We start from the raw sequence: 23,890 nt of genomic DNA, 5'->3' as shown, positions 1-23,890 counted from the left end.
ATGGCAGCGGTGGCCTCAGGATGTAGGCGACAGGAGCCTTCCGTCCTCCTCCCTCAGCTCGTGTTATGGCGGCACTCTCCTCTTTGCAATCACGGCAGTGTTGTCCTTTTCATCCTTTGGCCTCTATTTCTCACGGCTCCAGCCTCCTCTATCTCCAGCGGCCCCCCCCCTCGTTTAAATAGTGGAGGGGAGGGGGATCTTCCCTCCTTGCGTGTCATCATGCATGTCCCCCCTCCCTCCATAAGGCTCCAACAAGGAGCTTAATAGCTCCTACTATTTCCCTCCCCTGTCAGTCGGCTGGAGGGATAAGGGGGGGAATAAAAAAATTTCCATTTATCCAAATTGTTCTTACGCCGAATATTACATTCTCTCCCCCTTGGAGGAATCGAGATGTCCTCATCTCGAGATAAACTGGGGATATTGATGGTTGAGAGAGCTTTCATCTATCCAAGTGGCATCCTCTTCGGGATAATCTTTCCACTGGACAAGGCATTCTTTCAAGTTTCTAGATCTTAACTATATTTCCCTAACATCTAAGATCCTTTCCGGCCTTAGTTCAAGGACTCCTTGACAAGGCATTACAATTTGTTGGTCATCAAGTACATGATTAGGGTTGGGTACATATTTCTTCAATAGGCTTATATGGAATACATTGTGAACCTTTAGGTTCTCAGGGAGTTGCAATCTATAAGCGTTGGGTCCTAGGCATTTGAGGATTTTGTACGGCCCATAATACCTTGGACTTAGCTTCTTGCGTTCTCCTAGGGATAGAGAACTCTTTTTAGGGCGTACACGAATGAAGTCCATGTCTCCTTCTTCGAAGACTCTATCTTGACGTTTCAAATCTGCGTATGCCTTTTGCCTATCCTTGGCCGCTTGTATGTCTTGTCTTATTGACCTTATTTGATCATCCATGTCCTCCAACATTTGTCTTGAAGCTTCAACTCTTAGGGTTGGATCAGAAAATTTTAGGGGACTTCGACAATCATGACCATACAATGCCTGGAAAGGGGTTATTTGAATGCTCTGCTGGTAAGAAGCATTGTAGGCAAATTCAACTAATGGCAAGTATTGAATCCACCTCTTCGGCTCTCGACAACAGTATGCCCTAAGCATATCCTCAATGATTTGATTTACTCGCTCTGTTTGGCCATCCGTTAGGCGGTGCTAAAACAGAGTTGAGTCCCAATAGCTTCAAAGATAGCTCTCCAGAAGTGTGATGTGAAGAGAGAATCACGATCACTAATGATTCTTCTAGGTAACCCATGTAGCTTGAATATCTCCTTGATAAACAATCTCGCAATGTCGGAGGCTTTATAATTTGTCTTTACTGGAATCAGGTGTGCAATCTTTGTAAGCATTTCAACCACAACCATAATGGAATTGTATCCTCCTTGGACTTGGGGTAAGCCCACAACAAAATCCATACTGATGAATTCCCATTTCATTTAGGAAATGTAAGCGGTTGTAGTTTCCCTGGCATCATGACATGTTCGGCTTTGATACGTTGGCAAGACAAACACTCAGTGATATACTTGAGAACGTCACCTTTAAGCCTCTCCCAATGGTAGCTCTTCCTAATTGCATTAAGAGTTTTAGCATAGCCAGGATGTCCTGCGAAAGGAGAATCATGAGCTTCCCATAATATCTTCTCCTTAAGTGACTGGCTTGCTGGTATACACAGCCTTGTTCTGTAGTAGACAAGTCCATTATCAATGGAAAATTCCTGATACTTAGCTTGCAACTTCTGATTCTACTCCTTGGTAGATATCCCCTTTATCATTGTTTGGTAGGCCAAATCATGGCATGCTTCCTCTCTAGCTAGTTCAAGTATAGGGTTGTTTGGCATAGATACCTTTGTAGCCAGAGATCTGGCCGTTGATGGATTCTGCAAGATTAGGGAATTTAGGAATGCCTTGCAACTGAGTGCATCGGCAACTACATTCTCTTTCCCTGGTCGGTACTTGATTTCAAAATCATATTCCTCCAATACTTCAATCCACCGACATTGCCTCATGTTGAGCTCGTTCTGGGTAAAAATCCATTTGAGACTCTTATGTTCGGTTACTAGGCTAAACTTGTTACCCAGTAGGTAGTGTCTCCAAAGCTTTAGAACATGGATGACAGCTAGAAATTCCAGATCATGCGTGGCGTAATTCTTTTCATGGCTCTTCAATTTCCTTGAAGAGTATGCTACTGGATGACCTTCCTGCATAAGTACACACCCCAAGGCAAGAATGTTAGCATCAGTTACTACCTCGAACTCCTTATTGAGGTCAGGAAGTTTTAGAATAGGTGTTGATACCAAACTTTGCTTCAATTTGTCGAAGCTATTTTGTTTGAAAGTTGACCATGTAATAGAATTCTGCTTCTTTAGTAAGTCTGTAAGAGGTGCTGCAATCAAAGCATAGTTTTTGATGAAGACCCTATACCATCCTATCAATCCAAGAAAGCTACGTATCTCCTTGAAGGGTACTGGTATTGGCCATTCAAGCACATCCCTGACCTTGGCCGGGTCTACTGATATTCCTTCTGATGATACTATGAATCCCAAATATTCAATCTGACACTTGAAGAATGCACACTTCTTCATTTTTGCATACAACTTATGAGACCTCATTGTCTCAAGGACAATACGAAGTTGAGGTTCATGATCTTCTTCCTGTTTAGAATAGATTAAAGTGTCATCGAAGAAGACAAGCACGAAATCATCAAGATATGATCTAAAAATATCCTGCATTAATCTATTGAAGGTGGCAGGTGCATTTGTAAGCCCGAATGACATAACCAAGAACTCAAAGTGCCCATATCTTGTATTGCAGGTCGTTTTTGGAATATCTTCTTCCTTGATCCTTATCTGATAGTAACCTGACCTAAGATCAATCTTGGAGAAGATCTTTGCACCTTGAAGATGATCAAGAAGCTAATCTATTCTAGGAATAGGATACTTATTCTTGACTGTTGATTGATTCAACCCTCGGTAATCAATACATAGTCGAGGTGTCCCATCTTTCTTTTTCTGGAATAGTACTGGAGCTCCCCACAGTGAGTTGCTAGGCCGGATGTAACCCTGATCCAACAGTTGCTTGAGCTGTTCCTTCAACTCAATTGCTTCTGGTATGGACATTCTATAAGGTCTTTTTGCAATTGGTGCAGCTCTAGGCACTAGCCTAATCTCATGATCTACTTCTCTTGGAGGCGGAAGTTCAATCAATTCCTCAGGGAATACATCAGCGTATTCCTTTAGCCAAGAAGGTCCTTCATGAGACTCTTGCTTTTGATCTAACTTGTTGAGTTTGATCAGGTAAACGGGTAATCCTTTTCTGACTCCTTTTATGATCTGAGATACTTTGGCTAATTGGATTCTTGGCACTCCTGCCTCACCTTGAGTTGTGACAAATTCCCTTTCAGAGTTTCGAAAGGAAACTTGACCCTTTCCACAGTGGATGTGGGCGCCATTAGGCTTAAGCCAATCCATCCCGAGTAGACACTCATGGATACCTAAATTCATGACTCTAAATTTGACTGAGGTTTTCTTTCCTCCCAGAAAGAATTCCACCTTAGTAGTTTGCCTGGTACAAGTTACCTCGCGACCGTTTGCCAATTCCACAAGTAGGGTAGGTGCTTCTACTATGGCTATTCCTAATCTTTTTGCACATGCTGGTGAGATAAAGGAATGTGTACTGCCACAATCAATCAAGGTTTTGAAACCTTTACCTTGATAGTCCGACGGTGTCTGAATCACCGAGAATTGGTGATTCAGCCCTTTCTTGTGTAAAGTGGCATGGACTGTCGCTCTTTCGAATTCTGCTTCCATAGTCGGATCTTCCTCATCTTCTTCTTCGCATCTTTGCCTATTGGCAATGCAGGCAGTTCTTCCTCTTCCACGGGTAACAGCTCCTTGACCGCAGCCTGCACCTTGGAAAGGCGTTTGACAATGTCCTCCGCTGAGCTTGGGACATTGCCTCTTGAAGTGACCGGGTTCGTTGCAGTGGAAACAACGGAGGTTTCCGCCATTACTTTGAGTAGGAACAAAGTTGTTGACGTTATTTGTCCTTGCTTTCTTCCTTTGTCCCTGGTTGTGACCTTGAACTCTCTGCACTTGAGGTCTGAATGCTCCACTGTTCGGGTCACTATAGGACCAAGTTTTGTTACCCCTTGGTCTAGCTTGCACCTCCTAAATTATAGGCGCCTCTCGAATGAGTGCATCCTAAAGATCTGATGGACGCATAGATTCGAGACGGTATTTACGGGTGGATTTAATCCCGCGCAAAATTTGGACACCTGTTGCGTCATGTCCATCTGTGGCGCATACTTTAAAAGTGAGACGAATTTAGAGTAGTATGCGTCAAGAGTGAGTCCTAGCTGTTTTAGCTCGTAGAACTCATTCATTTTTTGTGTACGATATGCAGGTGGCAAATATCTCCCCTGCACGGCTTTCTTCAACTTCTCCCAAGTAACGGACCCCTCTGAAGTCCCTTGATCCCTGCACCATTGTTTCCACCAAAGTCTGGCTTCGCCGGTGAGTTTTAACTTGGCGAGCATGGCCTGATTGGTAGGTGCAGTACCAGCTGCTTCAAAGTAATCCTCCATAGATTCAATCCAAATTTCAGCATCAAACTGGACAAATCTGCCTCTCCCGTTGTCGTACTGCTGTGCATCCGAAATGTGGAATCCACCAAAAAGGATATGCTGAACATGGACTATTTGTCAAGGCACTTGCTTCTTATTATCACATGTAGTTAGAGGGTGTTTGTTCAGATTTTGTCAGCCATTGGACATGGGTTTCAATTATCTTATAGTCAGCAAAATGAGACTTTTACATATGGAATAAGTGGATCTTTTTGGTATGTCACTAGCTCAGCTATACAAATACTACTTTTCAATATCATTGCAAGGGAAACTAAACGAAGAGCACCAAAGGCTCACATTTTTTTGTGAAACTTGTCAAGAAGGTCACATTTTTGCATGGAAATTCTCTGTTAGACGTTTCAAGATCTGTATCAATACCACTGAAAGGGTGTAAAGTCACTCCAACTAAAGTAAAGTTTCAGAGAAAGGTACAAGATTTAAGAGGGCTACTTTTCTGAGGCTATTGTGGGAAAAAAGGAGAGCTTTATTGGCCGTTTTGCTTTTCTGAGGACAGGGAGGAGCTTTTGTTTTTTGAATTGAATTTGGGGGGGAAGAAATTCACAATACGCTTTTCTAGTCGGAAGGAAGAAAAATAGAGGATACTCTGCGCTGGACGAGGAGGAAAATAGAGGGCACTCTGCAACTTCGAGGGGAATTTTTTTTACGGAAAGGAAGGAAAGGAAATTGAGGACAGGGAAGAACAGAGGAGCATCAACGTAGAAGTGGGAGTGCGACAATACTGGGATCAGAAAAGATTGCAACAAGATAAAGAGAGAGAAGGACGCTTGCCGGCAGATGCTGTCAAGAATGAAGTACTGCAGAAGCTGACACAGCGGAAGGCAGCTGAAGGCGACGAAGAAGAAAGAGCTACGTGGCACTACTATCGGAGAAGAGAGTGGAGGATGAGGACATTGCTTTGTCTTGTTCGGAGGATGTTGCAGTGACAGAGGAGGAAGGACTTAACCGAGATGGCCAAATAAGGGAAGACATGAAGGAGACGATTCAGAAGTGTTATGATCGTGTTATGGATTTGCAGGAGCGTATCGTAATCCAAAAAAACTCAATCAATTAAGGACAATTTTGATTGGCATGGAACCAGAGAGTTGTGTGATGTTGCTAGACGTTGCGCGATGCTGCTAATCGGTTTGATGCACAAGGAGGAGACCACGAAAGCTACAGAAGACAACGACTAGTGTCGATAAGGGGAAGATCGATCGACAAACAGGCAGTCAAATTCCGTGCGGTACCGGGACCTGCAGTAACGACAACGAAGACAAAGAGGCAACTAAGTTGCGGAAGAAGACAAAGAGGCAACTAAGTTACTCCAGTACAAAAATGGAAGATACGAACGATGGAGAGCAGCAGTGTTGACGACTAAAGGTAAAGAGGGAGATGCGATGCATGATGAACAACGGAGACAGAGAAGCCGATAACAATCAACAAGCTGCAGAGGACGTAACTAAAGGTACGAGATAAGATGATGGCAAAGAAGACAAGAAGGTGATGTAGAAGACACACGACTTCTATTCCATCGCCTTGGAGGACGTCCCAGTGATTGAAGCACAACCTTCTCTGTTCCAGCTCCTTAGCTAGAACCCTTGGAGTTCTTGGCTTTGCTATGAGAACTCTGCTATAAGAAGTGTGACGCAGAACTCGATTGGATTTCATCTCTGAACAGCAGCTACAATAAATCTTTTGTTGTGGGATGCAGCTGCCTGTGTGCAGTCATGACAAGGTTCTAAACAGCTTGGTTTGATAATGACACAATTCCATTGAGAAGATAGGTTTGATTTGCTGTGCACTAAGTTTACCTGATATATCTCTGTATCATCAGTAATGTAAAGGCTGTTCTTTGTGTGGGCAAGGCAAGAGCTGAAGCAAAGGTCTGATGAATGGAGGCTTGTTGACTTTGTTAGAGGGATATACTGTGCAGGGATATATTGTGCCATTGATTTCTTCTGGAATGTATTTGTGATTCGTTAATTGTGTTGATGGAACTTTGGTGTTCTATGAGGTTGTACCCAAGATACTTCCCTGACACAATCTGTTAGATAAAAACAACTTCCACTACTGCATGCTGTACATAAGCTTGGTCTTTCAGTGAACGGATCTATTGCTTTAAATCAGAATAATTGTTTTTGAACCATAGTCGCTGCCATGTTGGTGATCTATGCCCAGAGGCTATTTAGACTTCTTCTTCTTGAACCTTGTATTTGTTATTGGTAGAAATAAAATAGAGTCTTGACATTATTTCCTCATCTTGCTTATTCATCTATTTGATCTTTTATCCTGAAATTTATCAAGGTCTTCTGAAGACACGACTTTGCTTTTACAAACCCTTTGACATCTTTGGTGAACCCGACGTGAAAGCGTCGCAGAAAATTTCAGGATGGGAGATACTTCAGCCTCTATTTCAGCTTCGTCTACAATTCCAACTGCGTCTACTTCAGCTCCATCTATGACTGCTGCGTCAAGTACTTCAACGGAGGATCTAAAGCAGATTTTGCAGAATATGTCCATGTATATGCAGCTCCAAAATCAGCAAACACAATTGTATATGCAGCAGCAACAACAATTGCATCAACAGCAGTTGTCTCAGCAAAGGCAACTCTATTCAGAGCAGGAGAATGCAAACAGCGCGACTGAGGCTATTGAAGCAGTTGAGAATGAGAAGAAGCTATTTGACGGGCGTAATGTTTCAGCATATTTGAAGACATATGAGATCAAGATGGGGTTTTTTGGAGTTCCTACTGGACTTATGAGTAAGTACTTTCTTCATCTTGTCACACCTGCTTTGAGGACAAAAGTGACTGATCTTTTTATTCAAAATACACATTGGCAAGATTTTAAGAAGGCCTTGAAAGAAGAATACTTCCTTGAGGACTTTGGTATGGCTACTCGGCGATCATTCCGAGAGTGGATCTACATGCCAAACAAAGGACTCGCTGCTTCGGAGTTGATTCGAGAATTCGAAGAGAGGTATAGTCAGCTTGATGCCATTGAACAAAGAGCATTGGATGTTGAAAAAGTTGAGCTTTTCTTGCAAGCTGCAGATCCTGCTCTTCAAGAAGAATTGGGTGAGCTTCTTGAAGATCGCACGAAGCCTATGAGTCTTAAAACGGATTGGCAGGATGCTCAGGATGCAGTCTCGACTTTGACCAAGAGAAGGATATGGAAGACTTGCCTACAGAATGGTTCCATGACACCTACACCATCATCTGCTCCTATGCCTACTTCTATCCCTGTTATTTCTTCTCCTCCTCAGCCAGTTTCTTGGCCTACGCCAGTGCCTACTGTTGCCACTCCACCTATTCCTCCTATTCCATGACCGATGCCTACACCTTCTGCTCCAAAACCATCCGCTCCATCGGTACCTACTTCTCTTGATGACATAATCAAAGGCATCACAGATTTGACACTGGAGTCAGTCAAAGCGGAGTTGGTGGAAAAGTTGAAGGAGCAGTTTGCTTCGACTGCACCTACTGCTTCTTCTAGCGCTCCTACTGCACCTAGGAGTGCTCCTAGTGCACCTAGGAGAGATCGGAGATGTATTTGGTGTGATAGTACAGAGCATCAGCATTGGAGGGATTGTGACTCTTTCCAGGATGCAAGGAGGCAGAATTTGGTATATTGGGGGCAAGATGGTAAGATTTGGTTGACTGAGACAGGAGCTCCACTTGCTACCAACTTTGGTAAATGTGGAATGAAGAAGTTAGTGGAGGACATGGCTGCGCGTACTTCTTATGTGACAGCTAGAGGTGATGCTTCTGCATATGGAGTACAGATTGAGAAGGGATCAGAGACTCAGTCCGCGCTATGGACTTATGCTATGGAGATTGCAAACAAGGGGAAAATTCAGCAAACTGTTTTGACTAGTGCAGGCTCTAGCATCAGATCAGAGACAGGTTGCGACTCGCCTGTTGACAGGTATTCTATTTATGCTTATTTGGCTAAGTCTCATGGTGCAGATGTACTTGTTGAGGAGAAGCGTAAGAGAGATGAAGAAAATCCAAGTGCAGCTAAGAAGACTAGAGGGGGTGAGTTTGTTACTCCACCTACTGCAGGACCGTCTTCACGATCAGGGCCAGATCGACAGATGGAGGATGCTCAAAAGAGAGAAAAGAGGCAAGAGCCTAGAGAGAGAAAGCAGCCAGGATTCAGATTCATGTCCAATATTGAGACATCTACAGACATGAAGAAAATCTTTAATGATAAGATACTTGGCAGTGAGGTGACTTTAACTATTTCTGAGATTTTGGGCATCTCAAAAAGAGAGTTTCAGGATCAATTTCAGGAGGTCCTGAAGAGGAAAAGGCATGCATTGTCTACCACTGATACACAAGGAGTTTTGATTGGAGAGTTGGATGAGGATGAGGATGAGGTTATGGTTGATAATGCTTCTATTTTTCCGCAGGTAGAGAAGAGGGTTCAGCCTATGCATTATGCTGAAATTGATGAGCCTGTCATGATACCGCGTAGTCACTTTTCGCGGAGCCATTGGGCTAGGGAAACTACAGAGATGATGGTAAAGATTGGAGAGAAACAGATGCCTTATGTTGGATTGGTTGATCATGGTTCACAGATTAATCTCATAGTTCGTGGAGTTTATGAGAGTAACAGATGGCCTATGGATGTAGAGCATGGGTGGCGTATGAGAGCCGCCAATAACACTGCAGGTGATTTGTATGCTGCCTGTCCTAGTGTCAGGGTTTCTATTGGTGATGTAGAGGAGTATTTTCATTTCTTTGTGCAGGATTCATGCTCTTATCCCATAATTCTTGGTCAGCCATTCATTACAGAGATGCACATGGAAACAAAGGTCATGGATGATGGATCTGCTTATGCACGGATTCGCAGTAAAGATGGTATGAGAGCCGTTCAGTTTATGACTCTATGCGTGAACCATGTTAGAAACAGAGATACTCTCAGAGATGCACCTTTGCCCACTGTGAGGGATTCGGGTTTTCATTAGGTACTGCCGTTTCGCGAGACGACGGTGGTACAGAGGAGAGGAGATTGGAGTTCTCGCCCCGTGGCAGTAGTGTTTTCTCCTCCGGTTTTGTTGGGATTTCAGCAAACAGTTCAATGAGTTATCAGAAGACTTCTGGGTTGCCTAGAGCTGCCAGGCAGTATATATGCAGGAAGGAGAAAATTTTGAAAAATGCAGGAATTTTGGAGGATGATGAGCATATAGATGGGATGTATGACAGTGTGATTTGTGCAGATATGATGACAGAGATGGGAGATATGCTGAAAACTGATATGCTGAATTGTCACAGTAATGTATTAGTGCAGTCCCTGGACATGTTTCATGAAATTGCAGATTTTATGTCACAGATTGAGTCAGAGGCTGAGGTAACTCAGCAAAAAGTGTTGAGTGCTGAAGAAATTCAGCAAACAGAGTTTCCAGCTGGTTATGATCAGCTTTCAAAGAGATAGAGGGCTGAAAATTTTCAGCCAACAGAGTTTACTGCTGAAATATTTCAGCATTCAGAGTTTGGGGCTGTTTCTATGCAGTCCATAGAGCAAAGGGCTGAGAATATTTAGCCATTAGAGTGCAGAATTGCTGATTTACAGCAAGTTTTATGTAATGCAGAAGAGCATAATGAAGCCAGGGTTGACATGAAATACAAAACTGTGGATAAGAAGGTGAAGCCGGTTGTTGTACCGCTTCCACCTGACAGTGATCAGCAAATAGAGAGGGCTGCTAAATAGCAAATTTTGAGAAATCCAGAGTATATTGGTCATAAATTTTCAGCATAGACTCTTGCTGAATTGAAAATTGGAAATTGTGATTTCTTGCTACCCATAGAGAAGCAATGCTTTCAAGATATGCTTGAGCGACATGAAAGGGGACTTGCTTTTTTCCCGCATGAGATTGGGTGTGTGAAACCTGATATTGTTGCTCCTATGGTCATTTTTACTATTCCTCATATCCCATGGAATCTCCGACCTATTCCAGTGCCTAAAGCACACTTGCCAAAGCTGATTGATTTATTAAATGAGAAAATCAGGATGGGAATCCTTGAGCCTTCATCTGCACCATACTCGAACAGGTGGTTTACAGTTCCAAAGAAGAATGGTACTCTCCGATTTATTCAGGACATGCAACCAGTGAACAGAGTTACTATCAGGAATGTTGGTATAGGTCCAGTTGTGGATGAATTTGCAGAGGCATTTGTTGGACGTGCCATCTATTCTTTGGGTGATTTGTATTCAGGATATGATCAGTTTCAGCTGGCTTTGGAAAGCAGGGACATAACCACTATGAGAACTCCTATTGGGCTTGTCAGGATGTGTACCTTGCCTCAAGGTGCCACTAATTCTGTTGCGCATATGATGAATGCCATGCATAAGGTCCTTCGTGATTACATACCTCAGCTTACTATGCCTTTCTTGGATGATGTGCCCATTAAGGGGTGTGCAGAAGAAGAGAAGAATGAGAGTCTAAATGAGCAGGGATGCAGATACTTTGTGGCTGATCATATTTTAGCATGTGAGAAGATTTTGGCCAGGTTAGAAGAAGTGAACTTGACACTTTCAGGGCAAAAATCTGTTTTTGGAGTAAATGAGGTTGTCATTGTTGGACATATGTGTGGATATTATGGCAGAAAACCCTCACCTGATAAGGTGAATGCTATAGGCAAGATTGCAGAGTATTGTTCTACTACTTCAGAGGTACACAGATTCATTGGTGCTTGTGTGTTTTATATGATTTGGATACCTCATTTTACACACATAGCAAATTGTTTGTATCAACTGCTTCGAAAGGGGCAGAAATTCTATTGGGATGAGAGCCACACTAGAGCCATGCGGAAATTGAAGAAGTTATTGCAGAATGCTCCTACTCTCAGGAAAGCGGATTATAATTGTGGAAGGCCTATTGTATTGACAGTTGATACTAGTCCAATTGGCATAGGTTGGGTTGTGGGTCAAGATGATGCAAATGGAAATAGGTATGCTATTCGGTTTGGGGCGAAAGTCCTAAACGAGAGACAGAGGAGATATCTGCAAATCAAGAGGGAGTTATTGGGGATTGTCACGGCTCTCAAATGTGACAAGGAGTACTTTATTGGAGCTTCAGTTGTGGTAGAGACAGATTGCTTGACATTGATTGGTATGATCACAAGTTGCTCTACTCCGGATATAGCCATGTTGAGATGGATTGCATACATCAAGTCATTAAATCCGGAATTTAAACACATAGTAGGGAAGGATAATCCAGTGGCAGATATGTTGTCTAGAGCCAGATATGATGATGAGGATACTCTACTTGTAGAAGAGGATGATGCAGAAATTTCAGCCTTTATGGTTGATCATGTTTGTCATGTCTATGATATTGTGGCTTTCACAGAAGAACTCTATGTTGGAGATTGGTTGCAGATTGGCAGGTACCTTAGTACACTAAGCAAAAGAGATGAATGGACAGATGAAGAGTTCAAGAAGATCAGAAGGAAAGCCTATGGTTATTTTCTCAAGGACGGATTTCTTTGGAAGCATCCGAAGAAAAGAGGCGGATTACCTTTGCGGGTTGTCTGCGATAGAGAGACACAGTTACAGGTGATGAGGGAGTTTCATGAGAGTCCTTGGGCTGGTCATAGAGGAGTATGGGCTACTTATGAGAAAATCAAGGAGAAATATTGGTGGAAAGGCATGTATAGAGATGTTTCTCACTTTGTTGAGACTTGCAGAGACTGCCAGATGTATTCAGTAGTGCGTCATCGAGATGAGCTTCATCCGACCTATCCACTATGCATTCATTATAAGTGGGTAGTTGATTTGGTTACCATGCCTATGGGTCTATGGCAGATGAGGTACATTGTTTTGGCTAGAGAGGATCTTACCAATCATGTTGAGGGCAGATCTTTGAGAACGAAGACTACTAGTGCAGTGTGTAAATTCTTATTGGAGGAAATTTTCTGCAGGTATGGTTGTGTGGGTAAGATCACTGCGGATCGTGGTGAATTGGATGCAGATGAAGCTAGGGAGTTTTTCTCTCAACTAGGAATTAAGTTGGCTCTAACAACAGCATACAATCCAGAGGGAAATGGAAAGAGTGAAAGAGGGCATCCGCCGATAGTGAAAGCATTAGCCAAAGCATGCAGAGGACGGATTGGAGAATGGCCAAGACTTCTTCCATTTGCTTTATGGGCTGATCGTACGACTCATAGTGTTACCACAGGATATATGCCTGCAGAGTTGATGTATGGTTAGAAACCTGTTATGCCGACTGAGACTTGTGCTTTGACTTGGTCAGTTTTACCTTGGCAAGAGGATTTGATGAGAGAGGAGCTTTTAGCTCTTCGGATTTGCCAGTTGGAGAGGAGACCAGAGGATATTCAGCTAGCTATTGACAGGTTGAAGGTTGCTAGACTAAGGAATAAGGAAAGGTTTGACAGCAGACATCGCTTGTGGCCTAAAGCAATAAAAGAGGGAGATTGGGTATTGGTCTTTGATAGCAGCCTTGAAAATCAGCATACTGCACTTCGAAAGATGGTGAAAAGATGGTTTGGGCCGTACATAGTCAAACATGTCTTTGATAATGCAACATATGAGCTGACTGAATTGGATGGGACAGTGCTTAGAGTGCCTATTGCTGGAAAAAGAATCAAGATTTTCAAGAAAAGAGAAGATGAGGATTATGCATTGGAAGAATTCTTAAGAGAAGAGCAACGACAAGAAACTCCAATGGAAGAGACAGATGATATGACAGATAATCTTGTTGATCTACCGGAAATGCATAATCAAGAGATTGATCTGTTTGTGGAAGTTGATGATAATGATCATGGGTAGTTGGCCCATCCGGAGGATGCGCAGGATTAGAGGGGCTGGATGTCGTACTGCTGTGCATCCGAAATGTGGAATCCACCAAAAAGGATATGCTGAACATGGACTATTTGTCAAGGCACTTGCTTCTTATTATCACATGTAGTTAGAGGGTGTTTGTTCAGATTTTGTCAGCCATTGGACATGGGTTTCAATTATCTTATAGTCAGCAAAATGAGACTTTTACATATGGAATAAGTGGATCTTTTTGGTATGTCACTAGCTCAGCTATACAAATACTACTTTTCAGTATCATTGCAAGGGAAACGAAACGAAGAGCACTAAAGGCTCACATTGTTTTGTGGAACTTGTCAAGAAGGTCACATTTTTGCATGGAAATTCTCCGTTAGACGTTTCAAGTTCTGTATCAATACCACTGAAAGGGTGTAAAGTCACTCCAACTAAAGTAAAGTTTCAGAGAAAGGTGCAAGATTTAAGAGGGCTACTTTTCTGAGGCTATTGTGGGAAAAAAGGAGAGCTTTATTGGCTGTTTTGCTTTTCTGAGGACAAGGAGGAGCTTTTGTTTTTTGAATTGAATTTGGGGGGGAAGAAATTCACAATACGCTTTTCTAGTCGGAAGGAAGAAAAATAGAGGATACTCTGCGCTGGACGAGGAGGAAAATAGAGGGCACTCTGCAACTTCGAGGGGAATTTTTTTTACGGAAAGGAAGGAAAGGAAATTGAGGACAAGGAAGAATAGAGGAGCATCAACGTAGAAGTGGGAGTGCGACAATACTGGGATCGGAAAAGATTGCAATAGGATAAAGAGAGAGAAGGACGCTTGTCGGCGAATGCTGTCAAGAATGAAGTACTGCAGAAGCTGACACAGCGGAAGGCAGCTGAAGGCGATGAAGAAGAAAGAGCTGCATGGACACTACTGTGGGAGAAGAGAGTGGAGGATGAGGGCATTGCTTCGTCTTGTTCGGAGGATGTTGCAGTGACAGAGGAGGAAGGACTTAACCGAGATGGCTAAATAAGGGAAGACATGAAGGAGATGATTTAGAAGTGTTATGATCATGTTATGGATTTGCAGGAGCGTATCGTAATCCAGAAAAACTCAATCAATTAAGGACAATTTTGATTGGAATGGAACCAGAGAGTTGCGCGATGCTGCTAGATGTTGCACAATGCTGCTAATCAGTTTGATGCACACCGTCAAACTCGGGTGGATTTATCTGCTTGAGAAGGAACTTCTTCTCCTGGGTCACAGCAGTACTTGATGTAGGGGGCGAATTTGGAACCTGTACGTGGGGTTATGCCTGGATAAAAGTTTCCTTAACGTTATTATATGATAATCGATGTTAACTTATCTTTCATTTTTAGTTCAGCTATCTCGTAAACAATGTAGCTACTTAACTTTTAACATCCCTTATGCACAGCCAGATATTGATAAAAGAAGTCTTTATTTGTATTTACATGGGCGTAGCCTTATACAACGTCTCGTGTGATGATAATCCAATCATTACATTCAATTTGGGGAGAGCAACGTTGTATTGCATTTGTCTAAAGGAACTGTGTAATAGTAGGGTTTTGGGTTATGGATCTTTAGGAATCAATAATTCATTGGAGGTTCAGGATACCCTTTCCATTGGAATCCATACTTCTCATGGCGGCCCAACACTTTAATCCTGTCGGCTGGAATTACACGGGTTAATTCCTCATATACATATGAGTTCATTTCAACCCTCTGACCTTGAATATGTAAAGTCGAATTTACGTGAGCTTCCAAAAAAATGAACAACTTCACGACTTTCAAGTCTTCCAACCACTTGATCCTCTTTAGGTTGGTCTGTAGATAAGCAAACCGGTGGGCGGCCATATAGTAGATTCCTGAAGACCCCATCCATCTTCGATCTATGTATAAAGGTGATGGATTATAAATCTCCTCCAGGATGTTCATCATCCCAATTCTTTTTCTATAAAGCGGAGAATGCATTGCAGTCATAAACATGACCCGAAACACCAAAAACTTGTTCCACACTTCATAGTTCTGCAAGATAGCATTGAAGATGAGGAAATGTTTGGATAGCAACAATTTCTTTAATTCATTTTATTGAGATCTCATAAAAACAATTCCGTTGTTGGTCGGCTCTGATACCAACTTATAACGTGTCCCCTAGTATCATCCAGGACAGGTCCTAGCAATCCATCGGAAAGGATGTCTAGAAAGCTCCGCTCGGCACTCCCATGGAATGTTACGGGTTCTGCGATCTAGTTCTTCCCGCGTCTACCACGTAGCGGAAGTATCCTGGCCGTTCCCACTTAGGATCGACCGGAATTAGGGTTTTCCTAACGGGTCATTAGCTGATAGCAACTAGCGTCAGACCCGAGCGAACTACTTTACGCAGAAACGCCAGGTCCGAAGCGAATTCACGCTGCACTTGGTTCAAGGAGAATGGGAAACGAGAGGAATGCAAAGCTCAACCTCTCTGCCATAAGGCATAGTCCCATTCCGTTCCCTTAAAACAGCGTAGATCGGGTAAGATGTAACTCTAGGTCATCGTTATTCTTTTTTATGATGATGATCATTCCGCTGTTCTTCGAGATTTTTGAGAAAAGTTCTCGGCTAACCGGGACCACCCAACCATAGGACAGACCCATGGCCCATCCTCCGCACTTTCCTCGGTTTGTTTTAGTTATGTAATTATCTAACACATTAATTTGACATATAACAGTCAGCTTCTTTAATTAATCCCTTTAAGCACTGGTTCTTTCACGTAATCTTATCACGTGACATAGAAAAACAATATCAAGCAAGTTCTTTTAACATTTCATTATTTTACCTTTGAAATACAAGGAGTTCCGCCTGTAGGCTTGTCCATAATCTACCCGAAGGCTATCCAGTAATCTCCAAGGATCACTATTCCAAGCTTCCGCCCGTCAACTAGTATGCGGGCCTCAAGATCCAATCCCGAGTCACGTTAGCCTCTTGAGTAGGACCCGGAAGGTGAGGGATTTACAACCAGAGCCCCCCCTGGCACCCAAGCGTCCTCCTGCTCCAAGTAGAACTCAACGGAAAGACCTCTCGCGGCGGGTTCGATCCACGTTCGCGGCGGGTTCGATCCACGTTCGCGGCGCGGTCAACAACCCCCTTGGTTAGGGTCAGGCAGGCAGTCAGGGGTAACTGAAGCTGCCTCTCCCTTCAGGCCTTTAACCTAAAGTATAGGTACTTATTTAATTTGTAATTCATAATTCAAACAGAGCTCTAAAATCTCTAGCAAGCACAAACATTTCTGTTAATCAACCGAGTTGTTTGGCAAACTGCTAAGGAAGTGTTCTTTCCTTTTGAGTGTAACAGCACTCGTTCCCAAGGTGTCTTGGCAAGATTTTTTTTCTTTCCGGTGTAGGGCATACGCAATTTGGTTAACCCTAAAGTGCCTTAGATAATGCTAGTTTCCGGTTTATAACTCTCCTTGTTTAGAAGGATATCCAAAAATACGTCTTTTTGCAAGATAACTTGCGTAGAGATCTGCCGTCCTTGATGAGGGTTTTTACCCTTTCTCCTTGTGAATCAATCACAAGACTAAATGATTTCATACTTGTTACGCAAGTCCTCTGATGGAATAATCTGTTTAGATTCTTTAAGCTGATGTATGCCAGGCCTAAGGTTTCTTCTTTTATGAACCTTAGGGACAAACCCTCATTCCTTATCTTTACGAATTTATTGTCCCTACAGTAAGGAAAGTAGTCAAGTGTTTAGGGTATGAATGGTTCTATGTTTAGATTGGTTGAGTTATCTTTTGGAAGGTAATACCTATCGTCTTGTCACGGTTTTGCTATCCTTGTGACAATTTACTTTCCCAGTCAATACAGTTTAATTTAACTTCCTTTTTTTCTTAAAGATGAACTCATGCCAAATAACAACAATTGCCTTGCTAAGATGTGCAATTTTTGCAAAGATATCTCCCTAGTAATTTGAGCGTTGAAAGAAACCTTTCATGAATTTAACCATTTATAATGATTCGTTGCAAAAGGAATAAGACTAATGGTGCAAGATATAATTCCTACACCTTAGGATTTAACTAAAATATACTACTATAGTAAATGGATAATCTTGTTCGTAATTTATAATGCTCGATGCAATTTGAAGAAAACTAAGTTCTATACATCGTAATTCATAAGCTAAACTCCTTCCTTACAATAACTCGAACAAATATATCCTATCCTTAACAATTTTTATTTGCATGATCAGCTTAAAACCGAATTAAAGCCAAGAAGAAAAACCTGGTTTTGGGGTGAGATATCCACATGGATACCGGGGGATGACCCTCCCGCACCTTGGACTTTCTTCGGCGGCATTGTAATTCGAATGTGAGATAGCCTTTTCCTCTTTCTTCTGGAATTCCACCGTCTTCTCCTTCCTTCCCTTTCTTTTATCTTTTTCCCACTCTTTCTCCTTCTCTCTTTCTTTGCACTCCCTCTACTTTCCCTCCCTTTCTTTTATCTCACAGCTACTTCTCCCTTACGGGATACCATCCGAGGCCATGATGATGGTTTGGATTTTTAGGTTCGGGGGGGGAAATAATAATGGGGATACGGGGGATTAGAGAAAAAAAAACTTAGGGAATTGTGGGAAAATAAGAATTATAAGGGGGGTTGAAAAAGGGTTAAAAGGTTTTAAGGGGGTGAAAAAGGGCTTAGGGAAATTAAAAACCGGGGGTAGGTTCCCAAAGTCAAGGGAGGGCTTAAGGGAAAAAGGGAATTTAAAAAAATCCTAGGGGGCTTTAAAACGGGGGGGGAGGGGGAACAAAGGGGGTTTAGGGAGGATTAAACCCGAGGGGGGAAACAAAGGGGGCTTAGGGGGGGATTAAACCTTGGGGGGGGGGGGGGGGGGGGGGAACAAAGGGGGTTTTTAACGGAAACTTGGGTTAAAGGACTTTCAAGGGAATATCAATGAGAAATGGGGCTTAAAGATCCCCCCTTAGAAGCTTCCAAGAAGCTTCTTGGAAGCTTCTGAACTAATGTACGTGGCGTGTGGAGGACGACAAATTCCTGACGGTTCTTCGTGGACTGGATGGCAATGGCAGCGGCAGCCTCAGGATGTAGGCGGCAATAGCCTTCTGTCCTCCTCCCTCAGCTCAGTGTTATGGCGGCACTCTCCTCTTCGCAATCATGGTAGTGTTGTCCTCTTCATCCTTCGGCCTCTATTTCTCACGGCTCCAGCCTCCTCTATCTCCAACGGCCCCCCCTCGTTTAAATAGTGGAGGGGAGGGGGATCTTCCCTCCCTGTGTGTCATCACGCATGTCCCCCCTCCCTCCATAAGGCTCCAACAAGGAGCTTAATAGCTCCTACTATTTCCCTCCCCCTCCAGCTCGTCAGTCGGCTGGAGGGATAAGGGGAGGAATAAAAAAATTTACATTTATCCAAATTGTTCTTACGCGGAATATTACACAGGATGTGGATTTTGGAGCCCTTGGTTGCTGGGCCTTGTGGCCTAGACTTATCCCCCTCATGACCCTCAAATTGATAAACTGAAAGAGAAAGAGAAAAAGATCTGAGAGAGAATGAAGAAGAAACTAAATTTAGAGAATGGACACGATAAAGATAATGCAACCGTCTTTCATTCATGCGTATCACCTCTTCCCTTGCTTACATATTTATAGCCCAATTTTGCGACCCTTGGCTCCACATAAAGGTGCATTTACATTCATTAATGTGGTGTCCCTTTTAGCCCCTAACATGTGGCATGCACAAGGGACCAATTGTGAAACAATTGAGAACCCATGCATGTGACAAAGTGTTATACAAGATGTCAAATGCCTTATCCATTACATGCTTTTACAATCATTTTACATTTTTGAGAGAATTTGGGAGCAAAAATGTATACATCAAAGTAATTGATCTGAGAGATTTTGTTGGCATTGATTAATGAAATAATTCCTCCTCTTGAGCTCTTCCAAGTGCATGGTTCTTGCAAGATCTTGGTCTCACAGTGGTACATTCGTTCTTTGTTTGGTATGCCCCCTTTGGAGTACACTGTCCTTGCTAAGACCACGTCTTGAAACAAACTTTATGAATGAGAACCTTTGGAAACCTTTGACCTTTCCTACTTGGATCTTCCACTTACATGCATGACTTCATCTTATTGAAATAACATTCTCCATTTTGTAGAGGATGGCTTGTAAGGGTAGCATGATAGATTACTGTAGGTATCTTTGAGGATGGGGTTATTTAGAGTATGATTATTTAAATATCAAGATGATTGGGCTAAGGTGTATTAGGGTAGTGTATCTATGTGTTTTACTTATGTTAGGTTATATTGTAATTATATGAAATTTGAGTTGAGAACTGATGATAAGGTGGTACAATTGATGGCGCAGTTGAGTGGTTGAGGTGGCTGGCAACTAGACATTGATGGTGATGTACCATGGCATGTAAACGCTGATGATAATGAATTGTTGGTAGATGTATAGGTGCAACTACTTCACAAGACAATGAGAAAGACGTACATATACAGCTACTTGATAGGACAACGAGCAGATGTACAAGTATTGGATGATGCTGGATGGGCAGTGGATGGTTGACACGAGCTGCCATTGTAGACTTTGCTGGGAGAAACACGGGCTGGTGATGCAGTTGATGGGGTATTGAAGCCATTTGGATGATGGTCCTAATGGGACCAATAAGGTGCTACGGACAGGTTGGTGAGGTTGAAGAAGAAGTAGGAAGATGACGTTGATCACTAGGTTGCCCTCACAATCTGCAACCAAAGATTTGCAAAGATCGATGACTAGGTTATCCCCCTCATGACCCTCAAAAAAATACACTAAAAGAGAAAGAGAAAAAGATGCAAGAGAGATAATGAAGAAGAAATTGAATTTAGAAAATGAGAGAGAGAATGGTCACAATAAAGATAATGCAACCATATTTCATTCATGCGAATAACTTCTTCCCTTTCTTACATATTTATAGACCAATTTTGTGACCCTTTGGTGCGCAGATCGGACGCAGATAGCTCACGTGGTGAATCCCGGAAGGTCCCCAAGAACAAAGTACTCTACTTTTTAGCACAAAAACCCATGTAAAAGCAAGCACGACATGAGACAAGAGACAAATTGGGTTCAATCTCCCCCATGCCTTGTGTGAGCGCTTCACAAAGCATGTATTTAATGTATATTTCCAATCTTCATGCTCAAAAAAATAGCCCAATTACAAAAATATGACAAGCTTTTAGCTTTTGAGTTTGCTTTCTACCAAAAATAAGAAAATAAAGCTAATGGACGGTGCCCATAGAGTCTGGCACGCCCAATCTCAATGTCCAAATAGAAATAACATATCCAGGCGCATAAGCGCATACAAAATAATAATAAATAATCAATGTCTCTATAGACATAACAAAATATAGGCGTGGCGCCTATCAAAATATAATCCAAAGGTCGAAAACCCGCTAGACTCCAATGCTTTCCTCCGCCACTGCTGCTATCTCTACACATCAACTGAAGCATTCACAATCGTTAGTAAAATAACACAATTAAACCGACAAAAGTGAATACTTAGCAGTCTTCAGCTACATAAATAAATCAACTGGTTAGAAATAAATCCTAACCTTAATTTATTACGAGTGCGCACTCTAAACTCATAAACGTTTATTAATTTAATATGCATTTTGCGGAATCACCCGCTATGGAATCACCCATGTACACACTAAATTAATGAAACGCCCGAAAAGGACAGGCGTCCCCATCAACTTCTCGCACAAAGAATCCTCTTTGCGTATGAGCCCCGGTCATCTAAGTTTACGGAATCCACCGTAAAACCTCACGGAATCCACCGTGGAATATGCCTCCTGGCGATCGGACGCAGATAGCTCACATGGTGAGTCCCGGAAGGTCCCCAAGAACAAAGTACTCTACTTTTTAGCACAAAAACCCATGTAAAAGCAAGCACGACATGAGACAAGAGACAAATTGGGTTTAATCTCCCCCATGCCTTGTGTGAGCGCTTCACAAAGCATGTATTTTAATGTATATTTCCAATCTTTATGCTCAAAAATAGCCCAATTACAAAAATATGACAAGCTTTTAGCTTTTGAGTTTGCTTTCTACCAAAAATAGGAAAATAAAGCTAATGGACGGTGCCCATAGAGTCTGGCACGCCCAATCTCAATGTCCAAATAGAAATAACATATCCAGGCGCATAAGCGCATACAAAATAATAATAAATAATCGATGTCTCTATAGACATAACAAAATATAGGCGTGGCGCCTATCAAAATCTAGTCCAAGAGTCGAAAACCCGCTAGACTCCAATGCTTTCCTCCGCCACTGCTGCTATCTCTACACATCAACTGAAGCATTCACAATCGTTAGTAAAATAACACAATTAAACCGACAAAAGTGAATACCTAGTAGTCTTCAGCTACTTAAATAAATCAACTGGTTAGAAATAAATCCTAACCTTAATTTATTACGAGTGCGCACTCTAAACTCATAAACGTTTATTAATTTAATATGCATTTTGCGGAATCACCCCGGGGTGCGCAGATCGGACGCAGATAGCTCACGTGGTGAATCCCGGAAGGTCCCCAAGAACAAAGTACTCTACCTTTTAGCACAAAAACCCATGTAAAAGCAAGCACAACATGAGACAAGAGACAAATTGGGTTCAATCTCCCCCATGCCTTGTGTGAGCGCTTCACAAAGCATGTATTTTAATGTATATTTCCAATCTTTATGCTCAAAAATAGCCCAATTACAAAAATATGACAAGCTTTTAGCTTTTGAGTTTGCTTTCTACCAAAAATAGGAAAATAAAGCTAATGGACGGTGCCCATAGAGTCTGGCACGCCCAATCTCAATGTCCAAATAGAAATAACATATCCAGGCGCATAAGCGCATACAAAATAATAATAAATAATCGATGTCTCTATAGACATAACAAAATATAGGCGTGGCGCCTATCAAAATCTAGTCCAAGAGTCGAATACCCGCTAGACTCCAATGCTTTCCTCCGCCACTGCTGCTATCTCTACACATCAACTGAAGCATTCACAATCGTTAGTAAAATAACACAATTAAACCGACAAAAGTGAATACCTAGCAGTCTTCAGCTACATAAATAAATAAACTGGTTAGAAATAAATCCTAACCTTAATTTATTACGAGTGCGCACTCTAAACTCATAAACGTTTATTAATTTAATATGCATTTTGCGGAATCACCCGCTATGGAATCACCCATGTACACACTAAATTAATGAAACGCCCGAAAAGGACAGGCGTCCCCATCAACTTCTCGCACAAAGAATCCTCTTTGCGTATGAGCCCCGGTCATCTAAGTTTACGGAATCCACCGTAAAACCTCACGGTCAATTGCTATCCCACCCCGGGGGTATGATGCCAGGAGGCATATTCCACGGTGGATTCCGTGAGGTTTTACGGTGGATTCCGTAAACTTAGATGACCGGGGCTCATACGCAAAGAGGATTCTTTGTGCGAGAAGTTGATGGGGACGCTTGTCCTTTTCGGGCGTTTCATTAATTTAGTGTGTACATGGGTGATTCCATAGCGGGTGATTCCGCAAAATGCATATTAAATTAATAAACGTTTATGAGTTTAGAGTGCGCACTCGTAATAAATTAAGGTTAGGATTTATTTCTAACCGGTTGATTTATTTATGTAGCTGAAGACTGCTAGGTATTCACTTTTGTCGGTTTAATTGTGTTATTTTACTAACGATTGTGAATGCTTCAGTTGATGTGTAGAGATAGCAGCAGTGGCGGAGGAAAGCATTGGAGTCTAGCGGGTTTTCGACCTTTGGATTATATTTTGATAGGCGCCACGCCTATATTTTGTTATGTCTATAGAGACATTGATTATTTATTATTATTTTGTATGCGCTTATGCGCCTGGATATGTTATTTCTATTTGGACATTGAGATTGGGCGTGCCAGACTCTATGGGCACCGTCCATTAGCTTTATTTTCTTATTTTTGGTAGAAAGCAAACTTAAAAGCTAAAAGCTTGTCATATTTTTGTAATTGGGCTATTTTTTTGAGCATGAAGATTGGAAATATACATTAAATACATGCTTTGTGAAGCGCTCACACAAGGCATGGGGGAGATTGAACCCAATTTGTTCCAGGTTGATATTGAATGATAGGATGGAAACTTTGAATGAATGAAGCCCATTTGATATGACGGTCAGAAATTTGGGGTTGGCTAAGTAGATGTCTAATGTTTTGCTGGTCGGTCTTTATCATGAATTCTGAACCCATTAAATAATGCTTCCATTGTTTTAATGCTTGGACAACTGCTAAGAGTTCCTTGTCATAAGTGGAATATTTAAGCTCAGAGGGTTTCAGCTTAGAACTAGAATATGCTATTGGATGGTTGTCTTGCATAAGCACGGCTCCTATTCCTGATCCGCTAGCATCAGTCACAACTAGAAAGAATGGTCTGTTAAAGTCAGGCAATTGTAGAACAGGGGCATT

Source organism: Lygodium microphyllum, chromosome 5 (assembly GCF_053477565.2).
Source record: "Lygodium microphyllum isolate KBCC chromosome 5, Lygodium_microphyllum_v1.1.10, whole genome shotgun sequence".
Taxonomy (NCBI): Eukaryota; Viridiplantae; Streptophyta; class Polypodiopsida; order Schizaeales; family Lygodiaceae; genus Lygodium; species Lygodium microphyllum.
The sequence above is the reverse complement of the archived record's forward strand: the minus strand, read 5'-3'. Positions refer to the sequence as shown.